The sequence below is a fragment of the Protopterus annectens genome, chromosome 1.part1, assembly GCF_019279795.1.
Source record: "Protopterus annectens isolate FY-2018-M chromosome 1.part1, PAN1.0, whole genome shotgun sequence".
NCBI classification, from domain to species: Eukaryota; Metazoa; Chordata; order Ceratodontiformes; family Protopteridae; genus Protopterus; species Protopterus annectens.
In genome coordinates this window covers 877,707,556-877,727,090 of record NC_056726.1, presented here as the reverse complement: position 1 = coordinate 877,727,090, position 19,535 = coordinate 877,707,556, and positions in this window count along the sequence as shown.

Here is a 19,535-nt window from a genome sequence, read left to right as displayed (position 1 = left end):
TCTGGTGTCCCCCCCAAATCTGATGTAGACACATTGTAACAGTCAGGTGGTCCCCTTGATCCTAACAGTTAGGTGTGCCCCTCCCAATCCTATGTAGAAATGTAGAAACAGTCAGGTGTGCCCCCCCAATATTGTGTAGAAATGTAGAAACAGTCAGGTTTGCCCCCCCCCATCCTATGTAGAAATGTAGCAGCAATCAGGTGTGCCCCCCAATCCTATGTAGAAATGTAGTAACAGTCAGGTGTGCTCTTCCAATCTGAGGTAGACATGTAGTAATATGTTTGTGTAGGTATAATACCAGTGGAGCGCAGATGACCTGATGTGGCCAAGGTAGCAGGATAGATTGTAGCATTTATACAATATGCAGGTATACGTGTGTTAGGTTGGTGTGTGTTTCATATTGTGTGAGAGTGGCCAGTATGTATGCATGTTGAGGATTGACCTGATGGCCATTGCCCACTATTGGCGATGACAGGGCCAAGTCCTCACAACTGCAGTGCCAAAGACAATGCTCCACAGTATAAGACATGCTAGCAGTAAGCCATTGTAAATGTATGGGAGTGATATGTGTTACCATCTGAAAGATGGACATGGCATAACTGTTGTGCTAGATATACAAGCAGTACACAGGGAAAAGTACCCCAGACATGCAGTATATAATGTGTAACTGTGAAATGGACACACCCTTGGAATTGTACATACAGGTATGCCTCACATTATCTGGGCTTGTAATAGGGAATACCAATGTCATCTGGCCGAACACTTGCAGATCACAAAGGTGATAGGACTGATGTATTGGGAAATGGCTGATGTCCTTGCACAAGCCAGCATAAGTGGAATGTCCCATGCATATCTGTGAGTCAAATGCAAGTAGTGTCCATAGCACACATGCACCCAGCTCACTCAAACGCCACCCACAGGTACCTCTCTGGTCATATCCCTGCTGTTGGGAATGGGTACAATATGACCTCACCTGTGTATGGCAATAGCAAAAGAATGTAGCATGCAGTGTCCCATGCAGGTGTGTCCTTAGTTGTCAGCAGCACCCTGTCAGCATCCACACCACCTGATCAATACTGATAGAAAGTATTAGCATGAACACCTAGCACACCTACCCTTTCATCCCGGGAGAATATACTGCATGGCAGTCTGGGACTTGGGGACTGACAGAATGCAACGGCCTGCTACACCTGCCCTGCATCACTACCAAATGGCCTACAAGCCTCTGCCAAAGGCCTGTGTCTCACCCCTACTGCCAATGTATGTTATGTCATGGACACCCAAATAACATAACACTCCACATAAGTCATATGCAAGGCCATGTGGACAAACCACAGTAACATGTACACCATGTCCCACCGCATGAACTGTGTACCAACACCAAAACACAGCTGTGATGAGGTGATAACTATAGGGAAAGTATCAGAGAATGTATGCATAATGTATGGAAGATGATATAATAATAGAAGGAGGTGGGAGCATGGGCAGCATGGAATGTGCAAAGTCCAACACACAGCCATGTGCACATAATATCCCTGGCTTCAAACACAAAAATAGGTGGCTACAAACCTTCCCGTACACCACAATAGGGGTAATGTCCTGACTTATGACCCCTGCCTCTGAGTAACCTGTGTGAATCTGTTCAGCTGTGAGGTATTGCCACAGCAAGATAAGGCCATACTGTCATGTCGATGGATTTACAAGTATGGGATCCTCTGCCATCACTGTACCAAGGTGCTGAACTGGATACACAGACCCAGCAGCAAGTGTCTGCAGCACCCCCTCTGGAATAGCATAACTTGCCATGACTATGAAAGTATTTGAACACAATACTAGACACAGCTGCAGTCACCCTGTGTTCCCCAGGACATCACTGTGAGCAAAAATGTCCACCTGACAGTACTTGAGGACATAAAACATCACAGTGTAGAACAGAACACATGTCTGAATATCTCTGCTAACACCAGTACCATGTAGCAGAAGCAGCACAGACACAATCACCTACAGTACACACTATCCCTTGCACAGTTTGACCCCATATTGCCAAGTGATCTACAGATATCCTGCAGAAACAGTTTGCTAGCTGAAGGTGTAGAACACAAAGGTCTGCACTGGAGTACGAACTACCTGGAATGGATAAACACATACAATACAGAAGGGCATACTGGGCATGCTCACCCACTTAGAGAAATGAAGGCAATGTCAGACAATATACTGAAAGGTCATACTGTGCATGCTCACACACTTAAACAAATGAAGCCCGTGTCTGCCAACAACAGTGGACCATACATATCTGACAGTTGCAGATGTTAGTGCATACACTCCTTAGTATGCACCAGTCATGCTTTGCACACAAATTGGATAGGGATACACTCATATATCCAAGGACAACACACTATAATATACCAAAAGTACACAGTAGGTAGTGAGTGACAGTGACAAAGAGCCTTTCATCATGAGGCCTTTCCCACCCAGCACACAGCCAAAAGTGTCATGCACTGTAGACATTAGCCACTGGTATCCCTCAGCTTTAAAGACTCTGTGGTGCAGGTGCTAGCTGTGCAACATGACTGTACAAGGCAGTAGTCATCTAGCAATTGTATGCACATACCTGGGGAATATAAACCTGTGTGTGCCTGAGTGTGCTGTTTCCACCTCTAGATGAAAGGGTACTGGCCCATGCACACACACTGCCCTCCCCATAGCCCTAATATGACAAGCCTGCTGATGTCATTCAGTTTGAAATACACCTTTGGGGAAAAAGTAATCCAGTAATCTCCATGGTGCACACTATGACTGTGTAATGCTGTAGTGTGATAAACTAGTTATATAGGAGTTCTAATCCCAAACATGGCAAGTGTGTGTGTGTGTGTGTGTGTGTGTGTGTGTGTGTGTGTGTGTGTGTGTGTGTGTGTGTGTGTGTGTGTGTGTGTCTGTGTAGGGGAGAAATGCTTTTCAAGCTAGTCAGACTCGCTACATTACAAATGTCCTACTTTGGTACAGCTGCTGATGTCATTCAGTTTGAAATACACCTTTGGGGAAAAAAGTAGCCAAGTAATCTCCATGGCACATCCTATAACTGTGTAATTCTGTAGTGTGATAAACTAGTTATATAGGAGTTCTAATCCCAAACATGGTAACTGTGTGTGTCTCTGTCTGTGTAGAGAATAATTCCTTTTTTGGCTAGACACACTCACTACATTACAAATGGTCAACTTTGGCAAGGCTGCTGATGTCATTCAGTTTGAAATACACCTCTGGGAAAGAAATAGCCCAGTAATTTCTGTGGTGCATCCTATAACTGCATAATGCTATAGTGTGATACACTAGTTAAGTAGCAGTTCTATTCCCTGACATGGCAACTGTGTGTCTGTATAGGGAGCAATGCTTTTTAGGCTAGTCACACTCACTAGATTACAAATGGCCTATTTTGGCAAGGCTGCTGATATCATTCACTTTGAAATACACTGTTGGGAAAGAAGTAGCCCAATAATCTCCATGGCATGTCCTATAACTGCAAAATGCTGTAGTGTAATAAACTTGTTAGGTAGGAGTTCTCATCCCCAAAATGGTAACTATGTGTTTGTGTGTATATGTTTGTGTAGGGGCCAATGCCTTTTTAGGTTAGTCACACTCACTAGATTACAACTGGCCTACTTTGGCAAGGCTGCTGATGTCATTCAGTTTGAAATACACCTCTGGGAAATAAGTAACTCAGTAATCTCTATAGTGCATCCTATAACTGCATAATGCTGCAGTGTGCTAAACTAACTAGGTAGGAGTTCTAATCCCAGACATGGCCAGTATTTGTCTGTGTAGGAGCAATGCTTTTTTGGCTAGTCACACTCACTACATTACAAATGGCCTACTTTGGCAAGGCTGTTGATGTCATTCAGTTTGAAATACACCTTTGGGAAAGGAGTAACTCAGTAATCTTTGTGGCGCATCCTGTAATTGCATAATGCTGTAGTGTGATAAACTAGTTAGTAGGAGTTGTAATCCCAGACATGGCAACTGTCAGTGTGCGTGCATCTCTGTCTGTGTATAGAGCAATGCTTCCTAGGCTAGTCACAATCACTACATTTCAAATGCAATACTTTGGCAAGGCTGCTGATGTCATTCATTGTGAAATACACCTCTGGCAAAAGAGTCACCTAGTGATCTCCATGGTGCGTCCTATAACAGCATAATGCTGTAGTGTGATATAGTACTTTGGTAGGGTTTCTATTCCTACACATGGCAAGTGTGGAAGTTTGTGTGTGTGTTTCTTTGCCTTTATAGGGAGTAATGCATTTTAGGCTAGTCACACTCACTACATTTCAAATACCCTACTTTGGCAAGCCTGCTGATGTCATTCACTGTGAAATACACCTTTGGGAAATAAGTAGCCCAGTAATCTCTGTGGTGCATCCTATAACAGTGAAATGTGATATAGTACTTTGGTATGGGTTCGATTTCCATACATGGCAAGTGTGAATGTTTGTCTGTGTGTTTCTTTGTCTGTGTAGGGAGCAATGCTTTTTAGGCTAGTCACACTCATTACATTTCAAATACCCTACTTTGGCAAGCCTGCTGATGCCATTCAATGTGAAATACACATTTAGGAAAAGAGTAGCCCAGTAATCTCTGTGGTGTTTCCTATACCAGTGTAATGCTACCGTGTGATATAGTACTTTGGTAGGTGTTATATTCTCACACATGGCAAGTGTGGATGTCTGTGTGTGTGTTTCCTTGTGTAGACACCAATGCTTTTTAGGCTAGTCAACACTCACTACATTACAGATGGCCTACTTTTTCAAGGCTGCAGATGTCATTCAGTTTAAAATACACCTTTGGGAAAAAAGTAGTCAAATAATCTCCGTGGCGCGTCCTATAACTACATAATACTATAGTGTGATTAATGAGGTAGGAGCTCTAATCCCAGACATGACAACTGTGTGTTTGTGTGTCTCTGCCTGTGTAGGGGGCAATGCTTTTTAGGCTAGTCACACTCACTACATTACAAATGGCCTAATTTGGCAAGGCTGCTGATGTCATTCAATTTGAAATACACCTTTGGGAAAGAATTAGCCCACTAGTCTCCGTGGCATGTCCTATAACTGCATAATGATGTAGTGTGATACAATAATTAAGTAGAAGTTCTAATCCCAGACATAGCAACTGTGTGTTTGTGTATGTCTCTGTGTAAGGAGCAATGTTTTTTAGGCTAGTCACACTCATTACATTACAAATGGCCTACTTTGGCAAGGCTGCTAATATCATTCAGTTTGAAATATACCTTTGGGAATGGAATAGCCCAGTCATCTCTGTGGCATCTCCTTTAACTGCCTAATACTGTAGTATAATAAACTAGTTAGGTAGGAGTTCTAATCCTAGTGATGGCAAGTGTGTGTGTATGTCTCTGTGTAGGGCACAATGTTTTTCAGGCTAGTCACACTCACTACATTACAAATGGCCTACTCTGGCAAGGCTGCTGATCTCTTTCAATTTGCAATACACTTTTGGGAAAGAAGTAGCCCCGTAATCTCCGTGGCATGTCCTATAAGTGTGTAATGCTGTAGTGCAATAAACTAGTTAGGTAGGAGTTCTTATCACATACATGGTAGCTCTGTGTGTGTGTCTCTCTGTGAAGGGAGCAATGCCTTTTTAGGCTAGTCACACTCACTACATTACAAATGGTCTACTTTGGCAAGGCTGCTGATGTCATTCAGTTTGAAATACACCTTTGGGAAAAAAAAACAGCCCAGTACTTTCCGTGGTGAGTCCTATAACTGCATAATTCTATAGTGTGAAAAACTAGTTAAGTAGCAGTTTTAATCCCAAACATGGGAACTGTGTGTCTGTATAGGGAGCAGTGCTTTTTAGGCTAGTCACACTCACTGCATTACAAATGGCCTACTTTGGCAAGGCTGCTGATGTCATTCAGTTTGAAATATACCTTTGGGAATGGAATAGCCCAATCATCTCTGTGGTGTCTACCATAATTGCTTAATACTGTAGTATAATAAACTAGTTAGGTAGGAGTTCTAATCCTAGCGATGGCAAGTGTGTGTGTATGTTTCTGTGTAGGGCGCAATGTTTTTCAGGCTAGTCACACTCAATACATTACAAATGGCCTACTTTGGCAAGGCTGCTGATGTATTTCAGTTTGCAATACACTTTTGGGAAAGAAGTGGTCCAGTTATTTCCATGGCATGTCCTATAACTGTGTAATGCTGTAGTGGGATAAACTAGTTAGGTAGGAGTTCTTATCACAGACATGGTAACTCTGTGGGTGTGTCTCTGTGAAGGGAGCAATGCCTTTTTAGGCTAGTCACACTCACTATATTACAAATGGTCTAATTTGGCAAGGCTGCTGATGTCATTCAGTTTGAAACCCACCTTTGGGAAAAAAACAGCCCAGTAATTTCCATGGTGAGTCCTATAACTGCATAATGCTTTAGTGTGAAAAACTAGTTAAGTAGCAGTTTTAATCCCAAACATGGGAACTGTGTGTGTAGGGAGCAATGTTTTTTAGGCTAGTCACACTCACTACATTACAAATGGCCTACTTTGGCAAGGCTGTTGATGTCATTCAGTTTGAAATACACCTTTGGGGAAAAAGTAGCACAGTGATCTCTGTAGCATGTCCTATAACTGTGTAATGCTGTAGTGTGCTAAACTAGTTAGGTCGTAGTTCTAATCCCAGACTTCCCAACAGTGTGTGTCTCTGTCTATATAAGAAGCAATGTTTTTTTAGGCTAGTCACATGCATTACAGTACAAATGGCCTACTTTGGCAAGTCTGCTGATGTCATTTTGTTTGAAATACTCCTTTGAGAAAGGAGTAACACGATAATCTCTGTGGCACTTCCTGTAACTGCATAATGCTTAGTGTGGTAAACTAGTTAGGCAGGATTCTAATCCCAAACATGGCAACTGTGTATATTTGACTCTGTCTACATAGGGACAATGCTTTTTAGGCTAGTCACATTCATGGCAAGGCTGCTGGTGTCATTCAGTTTTAAATACACCTTTGGGAAAGGAGTAGCCCAGTAATATCTGTGGTGTGTCCTATAACAGCATAATGCTGTAGTGTGATATAGTATTTTTGTAGGGGTTCTATTCCCACACATGGTAAGTGCAGATGTTTATGTGTGTGTTTCCTTGCCTGTGTAGGGAGTAATACTTTTTAGCCTAGTCACACTCATTACATTTAAAATACCCTACTCTGACAAGCCTGCGGATGTCATTCACTATGAAATAGACCTTTAGGAAAGGAGTAGCCCAGTAATCTACGTGGTGCACCTTATAACAGTGTAGTATGATATAGTACTTTGGTTGGGGTTCTATCCCCACACATGGCAAGTGTGGATGTTTGTGTGTGTGTTTCTTTGGCTGTGTAGGTAGCAATGTTTTTAGGCTAGTCACACTCATTACATTTCAAATACTCTACTCTGACAAGCCTGCTGATGTCATTCACTGTGAAATACACCTTTGAGAAAGTAGTAGTCCAGTAATTTAGTGGTGTGTCCTATAACAGTGTAATGCTGTAGTGTGATACAGTACTTTGGTAGGGGTTATATTCCCCACACATGGCAAGTGTGGATGTCTGTGTGTGTGTTTCTTTGTATGTGTAGGGAGCAATGCTTTTTAGGCTAGTCACACTCACTACATTACAAATGGCCTACTTTGGCAAGGTTGCTGATGTCATTCAGTTTGAAATGCACCTTTGGGAAACGAGATGCCTACTAATCTCTGTGGCATGTCCTATGACTGCATAATGCTGTAGTGTGATGATCTAATTAGGTAGAAGTTCTAATCCCAGACATGGCAACTGTGTATTTGTGTGTCTCTGTTTGTGTAGGAAGCAATGCTTTGTAGGCTTGTTATACTCACTGCATTACAAATGGCCTAGTTTGGCAAGGCTGCTGATGTCATTCAGTTTGAAATATGCCTTTGGGAAAAATAGCCCAGTAAGCTCCATGGCATGTCCTATAACTGCATAATGCTGTAGTGTGATAAACAAGTTAGGTAGGAGTTCTAATCTCTGACAGGGCAACTGTGTGTGTGTCTCTGTCTGTGTAAGGAGCAATGCTTTTTAGGCTAGTCACACTCATTACATTACAAATGGCCTACTTTGGCAATGCTGCTGGTGTCATTCAGTTTGAAATACACTATTGGGAAAAGAGTAGCCCAGTCATCTCTGTGGCATGTCCTATAACTGCATAATACTGTAGTGTGATAAGCTATTTAGGTAAGAGTTTCAATCCCAAGTATGGCAACTGTCTGTGTGTGTGTGTGTCCCTGTCTTTGTAGGGAGCAATGCGTTTTAGGCTAGTTACACTCACTACATTACAAATGGCCCCTTTGGCAAGGCTGCTGATGTCATTCAGTTTGACATACACTTTTGGGAAACAAGTTGTACAGTAAGCTCTGTGGCACATACTATAACTGCCTGACGCTGTAGTGTGAAAAACTAGTTAGGTAAGAGTTATAATCCCAGATATGGCATCTGTGTGTTTGTATGTCTCTGTATGTGTAGGAAGTAATGCTTTTTAGGCTAGTCACACTCACTACATTACAAATGGCCCACTTTGGCAAGGTTGCTGATGTCATTCAGTTTGAAATACACCTTTGGGAAAAGAGTAGTACAGTAATCTAAATGGCGCGTCCTATAACTACATAATTACATTACAAGTGGCCTACTTCGGCAAGGCTGCTGATGCCATTCAGTTTGAAATACACCTTTGGGAACAGTGTAGCCCAGTAATGTCCATAGTGCATCCTAATACTGCATAATGCTTTATTGTGGTAAACTGGTTAGATAGGAATTCTAATCCCAGACATGGCAACTGTGTTTGTCTCTGTCTGAGTAGGGGCAATGCTTTTTAGGCTAGTCTCACTCACTGCATTTCAAATGGCCTGCTTTGGCAAGGCTGCTGATGTTATTCAGTTTGAAATGCACCTTTGGGAAAGGAGTAACCCAGTAATCGTCATGGCGCATCTTATAATTGCCTAATGCTGTAATGTGATAAACTAGTTAGGTAAGAGTTGTAATCCCAGACATGACAACTGTTTGTGTGTGTGTGTGCCTCTATCTACATACAGAGCAATGATTTTTAGGCTAGTCACACTCACTATATTTCAACTGCCATACTTTGGCAAGGCTGCTGATTTCATTCACTGTGAAATATACACCTTCGGGAAAGGAATAGCCCAGTAATCTCTGTAGTGCATCCTATAACAGCATAATGCTGTAGTGTGATAAAATACTTTGGTAAGGGTTCTGTTCCCACACATGGCAAGTGTGGATGTGTGTGTATTTCTTTGCCTGTGTAAGGAGTAATGCTTTTTAGGCTAGGCACACTCACTACATTTGAAATACCCTACTTTTGCAAGCCTGCTGATGTAATTCACTGTGAAATACACCTTTGGGAGAGGAGTAGCCTAGTAATCTCTGTGGTGCAACCTATAACAGGGTAGTGTAATATAATACTTTGGTAGGGGTTCTATTCCCACACATGGCAAGTGTGAATGTGTGCGTGTTTCTTTGGCTGTGTAGTGAGCAATACTTTTTAGGCTAGTCACACTCATTTCAAATACCCTACTTTGGCAAGCCTGCTGATGTCATTCACTGTGATATATCCATGTACATGGCTATTAACATCCACATTGGGAAGTGTGGTCCAGATGTCTCACATGAAGGGGATAAGTGTATACCTCTGGACTGACTACAGAGTACCAGACTGTCCATATATATTTGTCATATCTCTGCTGTAGTCCACAGGATCATTACTGTGCTAGCAGTTTTACTTTACTATGATGTCCTTAGGATGTCTGCCAGTAGCCAATGACGCACATGTTAAAAGCAGATATGACCTCCCACACACATGTCTGTTAAGATAAACCCTATTACAGTAGCAACAGTCAACATATATACCTGCAATACATACATGATATCCCCTTGCACTAAGAGGTTGGGACTATTGGGGCTGAGGTAGGACTCCACTCCTTGTTCTGGACATATGGTGGACATATATGTATATAAATATATTTATCCATATATCTATATAGATATATATATATGCATATACATATCAACATACATAGATGGATATATATCTGCATTTTACACTGTTTATTGCACTTTAAGTTACTAATTGTTGCAAATTGTTTCTGTAGGCTACACACTAAAGTGCGCTAGCCGATTTACAGCATTTATAGCATTTACTGTCTTTTTTTTCCTTATCTCTGTAATAAAACAAAAAAATCTCTTGTTTTCCCACTTTACTGAACTAGAGTAGTCCAGTTTCAGAGTTGCTGATCCCTGGGCTTTGTTTTTAGTTCCTGTTACTGATCCATTGCCTTATTAGGAAGGAGGGAAGTTTATTTGCTTACCAGTGGGAGTGGGAAGCACTGAGCAGCCTTTTTGTCCGATTTGGTGAAGTTTCAGCCAGAAACTAGTAGTCCATTGGTCGTTTGGGCCAATTCCTAGCTCCCTTCAGCCCCTGCTATAAAACACTAAACTGTACTGCTGATCTAACCAGCATATCCTATAACTGAAAAGTTCATCTCTACTTGATTCCCAAGTAGACTATTCTCTATCTGTAAAGCCTAGCACTTACTCCTACAGTACTTGCACCTTGATAAAGCACTCTTATTATAGATAGTACCCCACCAGCCTAAAACCCATTTCCCCCGGAGTCCTTTGATAGTTCTTTATCTACTACTTCTAGTATGTCGAGGGATCAGTTGCTAGTGTCCTCTCCAGCTCAACTGGTGAACCTGGGAATATTGAGGCAATGTTACAATTGCCTCATGTACACAGACAATCCTCTCCTTCTCCCACAAAACACAAATACATGCGAGAGATGCAACTATACGGCCAAACTGGAGGCTGAGCTCTCTCAACATAGGACTGGCAAGACCAGACAGGAGGAGAAGGTAACCACACACAATACATACCCAGTCACACATGGTACCATCACAACTTCAAATCATACACATACTCACACAAAGACATACTCGGAGGCTCTGATCAAAAATTTACCAAAACAGCAGAGGCCACCAAAGCAGACACCCAAACAACTACCACCTCACGACCCAACACATGCAACACATAGACCACACAGTCAGAGTGTCAAACAGTCACAGCCCTTAAGGCCAAACAAAATGCCATACACACTTGTCATTGGTGATTCCAAAGTCAGACACACTGACGTCCCGCTCACCAGACTGAGTAAGGAGAAGGTCACAGTAAGCTGCCTGTCGGGCGCTAGAATCTGCCACATAATGCAAGCACTCAGGTCTCTCAACAGCAGGTACAAGTACGACTCAGTCATTGTCCACGCTGGTGTCAACGACCTGAGACGTACATCCTTGGACTACATGAAAAGGGACGTCGAGGAGCTCTCTGATTATGTAGCCCAGGCAGGTATGACCCTGACCTTGAGCAGTATCCTACCTTCACCTAGAATGATGCCACAATACAGTGATAAGATGATCAGCTTTAATAATTGGCTTAAATTCTGGTGTCATTCAAAGGGGATCCAATGTCTGTCTGCCTGGGATGACATGCTGGACAAGCCACGCTGCTTCACAAGGGACGGCTTGCACCTGTCACCCTGGGCTTCCGGATATTGGCAAAGGCTCTTGCCAACCCCATAGTGCCTTTTTAGGCAAGGCTCAAATTCTAAACCTACCACCCTAGAACACCAAAAGGAAAAAACTAAGGGTAATGCTGCTCAATGCCAGAAGTCTCAATCTCAAGATGCACTTTCGAGGCCCTTCTCAATATGGAGAACATCGATGTCTGTGCTGTGACAGAAACCTGGTTCAAGGCTCCGGAGAGCACCCCAGCACTAACAGGTTTCACCTCATATCATGTTCGGCCCCAAAATCCGGACAACACCAAGAAAGGAGGGTGTCCATATTCATAAAGGACACCCACACCTCAAGGTTGGTAACGCATACGATGCATCGGAGACCATCCAGGTGCAATTAACCATAGGCAAGACTGCTCTGCAATTTGTAGCATGTTACAGGCCACCCTCTCAAACTCAGGAACCTCACATGGCCTTCCTGAAAACATTGGAGGGGATAAATGTATCTCCAAACACCATCATACTAGGTGACTTCAACTACCCTAATATAGACTGGGAACACTACTCAAGCCCGAACACTCTAACCCAAAGATTCCTGGAGTTCATAAACTCAAATGCCATGGAACAACTAGTCACCATCCCCACAAGAGGTGAAAACATACTTGATCTCATCATCACGAACATGGGATCAAAATGTACAACACCGGAAGTATACCCCTCACTGGTGAGATCAGATCATAAACTAATCTCGCTGGAGGTCCTCATGCCGCCCCCACCTGAAACAAAAAGACCACAGTGAAAAACTTCTCAAAAGCCGATTTCACACTTCTAAAAACTAGTGTGGTCTCCTTTAAGGCCCCTGAGCCAGTGGTAAACATTACTCAAACCGCTGAATCACTTACAAATGCCTTCTACCAGCACCTACAGGACTGCATGGATCAGGCAATCCCAAACAAAACTAAGACTCTCTGTACCAAAGACAAGCGTCCAGTCTGGTGGACCCCAGCCATAAACAAGCTCTACAACAAAGGAGGAAGCTACTACAAGATAGAGCAAAATCCTTGAAAGGTAAGACACCTTTGATCATTATAAGTAAAAACTAAGAGCTCTCATAAAATCATCAAAGGCAAATTTTGAGAGAAAAATCGCCAAGGACTCTAAAGACAATCATAAGGCCTTCTTTAGCTATGTTAGAAACCTAGGAGGAAACTCCCAGATATGCTCAGAATTAGTTCAAAATGATGTGAAAATTACTGAACCTACACACATTGCTAACATACTGGCTGACAGGTTCAGTGCAAACTTCTCCCCCCTCCCCAAAGGAGAGATATCTATTCCAGAGGATTGTAGCCCCCAAACATCTCCAACGCCCAGGTGAGAACTGCCCTCACTAAGGCAAAAACACAGCATCCATGGGACCGGATGGTGTCCCCAGCTGTGTGCTTCATGAACTCAACGAGGAATTAAACCCACAGTTAGGACAGCTGTTTAATCTTAGCCTCACCTCAGGATACGTACCCAAGGTGGCGCCGCGGCGACTGTGGTCCCACTTCATAAGGCGGTGCCTCCACAGACCCTGGAAATTACCACCCCATTAGCTTGACAAGCCTTATCTGCAAAGCCATGGAGAGGATCATAATGGAACTCATAAATAAAGACATAGGGAACTTGCAGACTTTGGATCCAACCCAGTTTGGCTTTGTCAAGGCAGATCCTGCCTCTTAAACTTGGTTGACTTTTGAGACAGTCACCAAGGCCATTGATGAGGAAGGCAGTCCATACAGCCTACCTCGACCTGGCAAAGGCCTTGACACAATACCCCACTCAGGTATCATCGAAAAACTCATCAGCTTGAATGTAAACCCATACATCACAAGATGGGTTGCAAACTGGCTAAGCGACAGAACCCACAGGGTCAGAGTTGCTGGAGCCATGTCAGACTCAAAGCCTGTCACAAGTGGTGTCCCACAGGGCTCAGTCCTGGGTCCACTCTTGTTCGGCATCTACTTTTCTGAAGTACAAGCAAACACAGGAGGGTTATGGCTGACAAAGTTTGCAGATGACTGCAAACTGGGCGCCATAGTCGAAACACATCTGACACAGATATCCTCCAGAAGGGCCTCACAGAACGGATAACTGGTGCCAGAGCCATGGCCTGAAGTTAAACGCCAAAAATGCATAGTCATACCCTTCGGGAAAAACAAGGTTACCCTAGCTACCATATAGGTGACAATCCACTGAGCACAGAAAAAGTCATCAGGGATCTGGGGACCCAAGTTGACAGTAGTCTTTTGTTTGACACTCATGTTGCTAAAGTAGTTAGGAAAACCTTCTATATCGCCCACCTGATCATGAAGGGATTCACATCTAGATCAAGGGAGGTCATCGTCCCCCTGTACTCATCACTCATTAGACCTATGATTGAGTACAATGCCCCATTCGGAATGTATCTGACCAGATACCTGATGCAGCTTGAAAGGCCCCAAAAGTTCCTCACCAAAAGGATAAAGGGTCTCAAAAATATGTCTTATGCTGCCCGACTGAAAGAACTCCAGCTTTATTCAGTCTCATTCCGCTTGCTCAGAGGTGACCTGTGCCTGACATATAAGGCCATGTCAAACCCAGATTTGATGAATATGCTTCACCTCAAAAAATCTAGATCCCTCAGAACCACAAGGGCGAGAGACTTAAACCTTGACACGGTTATAAATAGAACGTGCTGGAGGGACAGATTCATCACCCAGAGACTCCCTATGCTGTGGAACAAAATCCCAGTACATGTGAGGCAGAGCACCTCGCTGGCCTTGTTCAAGAGGAATCTTGACCAATGGATGGGAGATCGCAGATATACCCCAGGGATTACTTCAGTGTCACTGCTTGACAGAGGCACAGAAAAATGATAGGCATAGTTTTTATTCAAACTAAAGGGGTGGCGAAAGCCACATAACTATGGGCTAGGCTTATAAATGCCCTTGGGCAGATAGCCTAGTATGAACCTATGAACCTATGAACCTATATATATATATATATATATATATATATATATATATATATATATATATATATATATATATATATATATATATATATATATATATATATATATATATACATAAACACTCAAATATATACATATACACAGCAATATATGTCTACGCATATACAGATATAGATACATATGCACATATACATATGGATATCTACATATATATCAACAGTAATAGGTATATCTGAGTAGATATGTATGCACATATAGTTATAGATATCTGCATATAGATCTCCATAAATAGGTATATCTGTACACATAGGATGTGCATATATATGTGTGTGTGTGTGTGTGTGTGTGTGTGTGTGTGTGTGTGTGTGTGTGTGTGTGTGTGTGTCTATACAAAGAGATCTACACATGGCTATATATATGATGCACTATACAGATGTGTAGACAGACATATGTATGAATATACATGTGTATGTACATGTAGACATATATCAACATACGTATATGTATATATCCATATTCCTGTCATGTGTAAACATCACTGTTGTGTATACCTTCCCAGATGTATCTCACTGTATGTATCTGATATGTGTACATTATGATATAACAACATATGTGATACAACAGTAATATCAATAACAAGTACTACACAATTGTGGAAGTAAAGGCAATTGTTCAATACTAATCAATATGTGTATTGACAGATATATTGGAAAAACAACAGCTGGCTTTGCAGTGGTCATGGCATAGTGGTTAACTGTTGTGACTATAGTGTCCAGGGTCCTGGGTTCAAGACATGCAAGGGCTGTTTATTTTGTTGCTGGGCAGAACAAGGGTTGTCAGATACAGAGTGCTTAAGGCAGTTTTGAGCAGCTTTAAGCATGTTTGCGCAAGTTTCTGCGAAGGTAAACGTTGCTAAGGTATGGGTAAATGTACGGGTGCTTACACTGTGTAGGCTTCGCTTACCAGTGCACATCTCAGCTTAGCTGTTATATTGGAGCAATGTTGATACCTGCTAAACATGGCTTAACCCTGGTAACCCGTTCTCACCACCCAGTCTGATAACTTAGCAGGGTAATGCCATCTGTAATAAGTGTATGTAATGCCATGTACAATACATGTGCCTATGTGCTGTCATTACAGTAGCAAGGGGTGTGAGTGTCATGTCTGGGACACACAAGTATATGAGGCCTGTACAGCATTGTTATCCATGTGAATGTGTTATATACAGGGGTAGTAACCCATGGTACATGCTATCACACTGGCATGTAGTGTATCATGGTGGCACTACTGTTGACAGTGCTTTCCCAGGCAAGAGTAGAGTACTAAATGTAGAACTGACAAAAAGCACACCTGCAGGCATAGCTGGACTCTGAGGCCTCCCTGCTGTGTCCCTAGTGTGTGAGCTGTGTCACTGTATATATCCTCTACTGGATAATGGTCTGACATGTGGAATGTAATTGTAGACTACTGTCTGTACACCACATGTCAGGGAGGGCTTCCAACTCGTAGGCATACATATTGTTGTCAAACATCTATCTGTCGACACATTCATCCTACTGCAAAGCTACTTGCCAAGCTGATTACTGTCAGTCCCTGTACAGTGTGCAGATGGCAGGTATCCAGCTGGTATATGTACAGGCAACCTATGCTTGACTGACACTGACACTGACATGTCTGCCCCGCTGTGTAAGAACTGGCACATATAGGAGACAACACCCTGTATGCACCACATGCCATGGGCACGTCCACTAAACTACCACAGTCAACAGAACATGCTTGGGTACAGGTCTCATCACAGACACTAACCATGTGTTGTAATACATGTTGCATACATGTCAACTGGATCACCTCAGTGGCCATGTGCAGGAGGCACCCAGAGGATTGGCTGATGCATGTCTCTCTCACCCTGAGGGTCACCACAGTGGTGTATGTCAACAGATTGCCTGCTGGCACATGGCAGGTGGCAGGATACTACTGTACACACATCCCCTACACAACCCATTTCTCCATGGACAATAGCTAGGTACACAGCTATGACCACCTGCAGCAATGCACTCCAGTAGTGACACATGTGTACGTGTTCATTACTGATGATAACAGTGTCTGTGTGTTAGTCCACCTGTACTTGGGAATTCCATGAGGGCCTTCACAACCACCGCAACACCCATTGCCATAGTCAGTTGTTGCTGCTGCTGTATGGGACATTACATGTACCCTGTTATGCTCCTCTCCCTACTGGCTACATGAGCCTTGCAGTACCAGCACAACAGTATTGTACATATGGGTCGATAGGCATGGGATACCCATTGAGTTCTGGCAAGTGTGTGTATGTGTGCATGTCTGTATATCTGTAGGGTACATCATTCCGAGGCCACATACTCCTATTACAATACCGATTGCCACAAAGTAGTACAGATAGCGTTGTTGCTGCCCGTAGGTGAGGCATGACAATGCATCACTCTACTATGCCTATGGCATGTGCATTAGATGCATATCCCTGTAGTACCACTGTTGGGATATACAATGGGTTGTATCACAGTCATGGGCGATGTATGATGGTGGGTATGTCAGAGTGTCATAATGGGTTTTCGGGAGTACAATATCTACTGGGGGATGTGGGTGCTGTGTACACTGTCATTACACCAGGTACACCTGGTGTATGTCCCATGTACCACTTTATGGTGACCACTGCCACCATCAACCATTCAGGTAACTGATACCATAATCCAGCCCAGTTATGCATGTGCTGTGTGCAGCCTACCTGTAACACATTGGACACACGGTCAAGTTAGTTAGCAGCAATAGGCCCAGGTCTCTCAGATGTGTGTCTGCCTGTTATGTGTCTGTTAATGTGTATATTATGGTATGGCACACTATGTATTGTCCATATACAACCATTACATCCCGCATTAGCATACTGTACATGTCTGGGGATGTCCTGCATGTAACATGTAACCTGGAACACATCTCACCCTAAGCGCTATGTGGTGTGTGCAATGAAAGCCACACACTTCAGTAGCATTACAAACCTAGGTAGGCGTCTAGTCCCAGTGTTGCCAAGTAAGAGTGTGTGTGTATGTGGATGGGTCTACATCAGGTTGCAGATTATACATGTCCCAGCGGGTCACCTGTCCATGTGGCACAGGCAATAACTGTTATACAGACCTATGACATGTGTTCAACTGTACTCCAGATATGTCACGGCCATGGCATCACCAGAGTGCCATACCCCTTGTGGAATATGACTGCAGACCATCCTCCTGTTGACAAATGTACACCTACAACACAAATGGATAACATTATGGAGACCACAATCAACCAGTGTTATTAACAGCTATAATGCATCATTGCTGGACAGCTACACTACCTGACATGTATGCATTAAACATTACTCCTTACAACATGTTACACTTCAGTACTTTGGTACACTGTAATACAGTCACCATGTGCATCAGAACCATATTAGCCTGTCCCTACATTGATGTTATGGATGACAGGGATGTGGCACAGGTATCATCATATGCACAGGGTGTGTTGTTGGTTTGCCAGAGGCCGAAGGTGGGCCATATATTTGACACCATATGTGTGGGTGACGGGTGTAATGAGTTGAACTGGGCATGGTGATGTAGTGTGCATTGGTATGGGGTTGCCCTAGGTGTGTTCTTATAGTGTGTGGATATGCATGCACACAGTTCTGCCATGTGGCTGCCCTATACAGTTGTTTATGGACAGCTGCAGATCATACATGGCAGGGTGTGCAGTTCCCTGCCTCTAGCCACAGACACATGGACTGTGGCGGCCAGGTGTTCCATGGGCCCGTCCAGGTACAGACCTCGATGGGCTACATTCCCCTGATGATGACAGATGTCTGTTGGAACCAGGTCCCTCCTGGTACTGGCCAGGACCACATGCTCATGACCTGCTGTAGTGCGGACATTGCCCCACTGCAGTGCTGCAGCTAGTACTGCTACTACTTGAGCACCTTGGTGTCCTAGCACATCCACGTTGACCTCCAGCTGTTGGTGTTGCTGGCCTACATCCACGCAGCTGTCACCGCACTCCCACAACATGTTCAAGCATGGACAAACCACGGTAGATGAGGCCCATCATCTCACCAAACTGTCTATCCATGAGTTCGGTATTAGCACGGAGGGCACCAGAAAGTTCATGGAAGTTGTCCCTTGCAGATGTGATAGCAGCCCTCTGCAGCCTCAGGCTCTATCTGGTGTACAGTTCCATATGTGCCTGCAACCCCATGACAGCCTGAAACATGCACCTGGTGGTACCAGTTATGGTGCTTCTGCCAGAGGCATGATGACCAGTGCCCCTACCCCGAGCACCCTGGGACATCTCCCTATGTGGTGCCCTGCTGGACATCCAGCTATGCCTGCTGTGACCAGACACAGTAGGCATGGATACCACACTCTCCTGTGCACTGCCACCAACCACCAGCTGTCCCTCCACTATGGCCACTGGTGATGAGGTATCTATAAACACTGAAACTGTGTGTGCGGTTGGGGTGGCTAAAAGAGGGATGTCAAATGATGGCACTGTTTTGGCCCCTGACAACCCCACCTGTGCCTCAACAGTGCTATCATCATCTTCATTGTCTGTATGGATACCAACATCAGATTGCATGCAGGAGGGACCCTGACCGACCTCGCCACCTGTGGGGGAAAACAAGAAACACACTTTAAGACCTGTCCAGTATTGCATAACAGTACACACACACACGCACACACACACACACACACACACACACACACACACACACACACACACACACACACACACACACACACTCACACCACCAATACCTACCTATCCGTGACTTTACAGACAGTCCCATGTTTATTCCCCATGTGTTTCCCAGCCTGCATTACACTTGGTAACATACACTCATTAATACCACTTATTAAAGTATCATTCCTCTAAATGCCTAGGCAAGTGATC